Source organism: Triticum urartu, chromosome 2, assembly GCF_003073215.2.
Source record: "Triticum urartu cultivar G1812 chromosome 2, Tu2.1, whole genome shotgun sequence".
Taxonomy (NCBI): domain Eukaryota; kingdom Viridiplantae; phylum Streptophyta; class Magnoliopsida; order Poales; family Poaceae; genus Triticum; species Triticum urartu.
This window is the reverse complement of record NC_053023.1, coordinates 354,682,562-354,686,409: the sequence shown is the minus strand read 5'-3', so window position 1 is coordinate 354,686,409 and position 3,848 is coordinate 354,682,562. Positions and strand designations below refer to the sequence as shown.

The 3,848-nt window shown below is 43.5% G+C and overlaps 1 long non-coding RNA gene across 1 annotated transcript; it reads left to right on the top strand.

Annotated features, from left to right (window-relative positions):
* Positions 1-598: 598 nt before the first annotated feature.
* Positions 599-2,163, top strand: LOC125541542. The gene is made up of 2 exons (XR_007297577.1): positions 599-1,344; positions 1,801-2,163. It is a non-coding gene; the product is annotated as an uncharacterized LOC125541542 (long non-coding RNA).
* The last annotated feature ends 1,685 nt before the right edge of the window (positions 2,164-3,848 follow it).

The following is a 3,848-nucleotide window of genomic DNA, read 5'->3' as shown; positions in this document are numbered from 1 at the left end:
GATGCAATAATCATAAATGGTGGTGTATGAAAACCGTTAAAAAGGTGCAAAATGTTTGCGATGGAGGATGCATCAAACACGGTTCATATTTTTGTTGCGTGTGTGATGAAGGGCATACGGTTCAGTTCAATTAACTATTTGCGATGAGGAGGAACAAAAGAAACGGCAGCCAGATGAAGGCATGTGCAATACACAGAATACAGTTCACTCGGATGAACTGTTTGTGATTAGGCAAAACAAAAGAAACAGGCAGCCAGATGAAGGTGTGTGCGATATAAGGCATGCGGTTCACTCGGATGAACTGTTTGTGATTAGGCAACACAAAAGAAACGGTTAGCCAGATCAAGGTGTGTGCGATAAATGACATGCAGTTCACTCGGATGAACTATTTGCGTTGACACAATAGAACAGAAACGGTTCAACTTAACAAGACGTGTGTGTTGGGCGATGGGATTGCATACAGGACAACAACACACACACACACACACACACATATATATAGTAGCACTATTCTAATCCCAGGATTAGAATAACTATTTGGATCACGATCACCATATATAGGGCCGATTAGGTGTTCCCAAACTCCTGAACGGTGGGAACGAAAAAAAACAGCGTCCCCACTGTCCCCGCACCCCATCTCTTCCACTTCCCATCCCGAACTCCACCATCCCACCTTCCCGCCGCCGGGATCTAGCTAACGGCGAGTCAGCGACCACCACCAACCCACCTCCCCCGCCACCGGGATCCATCCACGAATCCACTGCCCCGCCGTCGGGATCCAGCCGCCAATCCCCCTCCCTGCCGCCGAGATCCTGCCGCTGCACAACCGCCACCAACCCAACCTCCCATCGCCGGGATCCTGCCATCGCGCGACAGCCACCAACTCACCTCCCGCGTCGCCGAAATTCGCCCCTCAGCGGCCTTCCTCCTCTGCTGTCGAGACCTTCCACCTCTGCCACTGCGGCCTTCTTCCCTCATGTGCCTCCCCAGATCGGCGACGCGATGCACGTTCCCCCACCGGTGACCCTCCCCCCGAGTTCACTCTCTTCCCTCCATGGCCAGCCTGAGAGCTACCCACGCCACCCCGCGCTGCCACCTTGCTCCTCCCAGTCGACCTCCCGGATCCGGCGCTCCTGTACAGAGCAGTGCCACCGTGCACCACACTAGTCAGCATTAGCGCCCCTCTTCCTCCATGCTGTTGCTGCCCTCTTCCTCCATGCTGCTGCTGCCTTCGACTCTGCCCCCGCACTCCATAGCCTCCGCATTGAGATGCCCTCTCCTTCAACTGGTAGTGCACACAAGCTGTTTGTGTATATGCCTCAAACAAAAAAGTGTGTTTTCTTTGTAAGATTCTACCTTGGCTCAGTGCATTCTCTCTCTTTGTTTACAGGAGAAGTTCATATACAGCGACAACAACAAAGTTCATGTTGTCAGAAAAATGAAGTCGATGTATATGGAAGATGATGATTGTTGTGTGTATGTAGGGGACACAAAAACACTTGTGGCTGACAAATTTTTCTGGTTTATGCACTTCCTAGTGTTTAGATGTTACTCCCCTAAAAATGAAAATATTAGAGGTTGCTGTGTAGTACTTTTGGTTTCTTGTAGCTGATCAGCTGAGTGAAGCATCTCAGAAGTTACTTTTAGTGTATACTTTCAAGCAAAGCATGATAAGTTCCATTAGTTACTCCTTATTGGAATGCTTAGATATACGTGGTTGGATGTTCTGAATTCTGATTGTTATCGGCCTACTTGTTCGCCAAGTACTGAGCTCCTTCATTTCTTGTACCCATTTTGCAGTTCATGGACAAATCAATGCAACATCATGGACTCATCTTCTATAGCACATAAGTAGGCGTGTATGCCAGATTGGTTCCTTCAACTACCTAGCTGATGTTGTTTGTACCCAGACTACCCACAATGCCTGATGAAGCTTCAAGACCGCAAATAGACAAGCCCACGGAGAAACAACATCCTTCTGTATCTTGAGCTGCTGCATCACTTGATGGAACGAGATATGGTGTCGGGAACACAGCATGATTAGCAAGTAATTTCGAGACTAATCTTGTATGTGCCCTGGGCTCAGTTTGCGCCGCGATAAATTGTTTTCAACATGTAATACATTTTTTCGCCGCATGCCAGGTGAGATGGCGAACTGGGTGTGCTTTCTGTGTTTGCGTTGTGTGGGACCGTGGGAGAGTGATTTTTCTTCAGAAGGTTCAGAGTTCTATTGGGTTAAGGCGAACTCAGCTTATCATACAGTCTTGTTCAAACCGTGATTTTTCTTCAGAAGGTTCAGAGTTCTATTGGGTTAGAAACATGTACAATTTGTCAGGTTGTTTCAGGTCGTCTAAATCTGGAGTTCTAGACTGTATGATCTACTGGGTTGCCTGCGCCGGTCGTCGAAGCCTACCGAGGTGGTGCCCCACAGCTGCTAGCGTCTCACTGCACCCTCCTCCACACCACAAGGACGGCCAAGATATCAGGTTGTTGTTGTTGCTCTTCTACTACATCTTCAGGTTCATAAAAGGCAACAACAACGTTTCGCTGTGCGGTGTAGGCTGCGGCGGCAGGACCATTTTCCTCTTGAAATTGTTTTAATTTATGCGTTTCTCCTACTGCCAATAGAGGAGAAGAAAGGCCAGCACCGAGCTACTGTTGCTACTGCTTGTTTTAGCTTGCACAACCAATTTGGGCGTTACCAGGAAGAAGACAAAGAGAGAAAATTATGGAGTGGAAGAGATAAAAGAGTAGAGTGCCTACGTGGTGTGGATATGAAACGTGTGGTGTGTGAGAGGATAAGGGATGTGTGTTACTATTCAATGATAAAAATAACTTGTGGTTTAGAGAAAAAGCAACGTTCTATTTACCTAGTGCTCATGATCAGCTATAAAGCTTGAACTTCTTGAACTTTTTTTAACTCTGATTCACACTAGAACTTTATAAAAGAATTTGAAATTATTTGCTCTAATATTTTCACTACTTACAGTTCAAAAACAAGAATAGTTAAATTTCAAGATATGTAATACTTGACAATAAAGAAGAAAAATAACATTCAAAAAAGTCAAAAACTTCAATGACATAAACAAGCAGATTTCATTCACTCTCTCACTTCTAAACACATGGGAAAAGCCATGTAAAATTCACGCGAGAAGTTCATCATTAAAAAAAGGCGAAGTTCAAACGAGCACAAAAGGAAGAAAGTATCACGTCACTAATAATCAGAAAGGAAGTTCATCATTAAAAAAAGATGAAGTTCAAACGAGAACAAAAGGAAGAAATTATCACCTCACCGAAAATCAAAAGGAAGTTCATCATTAAAAAAAGACGAAGTTCAAATGAGAACAAAAGGAAGAATTAAAAGGCAAACTCTACAAATTTTGTTGCTAGAAGTTCAAGTGATCGGCCCGAGAAAAAATCACAATTCTTGTGAGAGAGGTTCACCTTGTATTTCCATGCTCGATTTTTTTCGTATAAAAATCGAATACAATTCTTTAATCAAAATATAAAAAGGTGAAGTTCAAACTGAAATAACACAGAAGTTAGGAGTTTATTAAAACCTAGGATTTACCTGTTCAAAAAATAAAAAACACAACGCCATTTTTTGCACTTTTAAAAACAACCCATAAACGGAAAAAATGGTTGCTAGAAGTTCAAGTGCTCGGCGAGGAAAAGTTTAAAAAATTCTTGTAAGAGAGGTTCACCATGTATTTAGATGTCCAAAATACATAAAAATGTAGTTTTTTGTGTTTTAAAATAATTCTCTCAAACCAGAGAGAAGTTCAAAGTGATAACAACCGGAAGTTCACGTACTACATGGCGTGTATTTCATATAAGAAAAATACAAT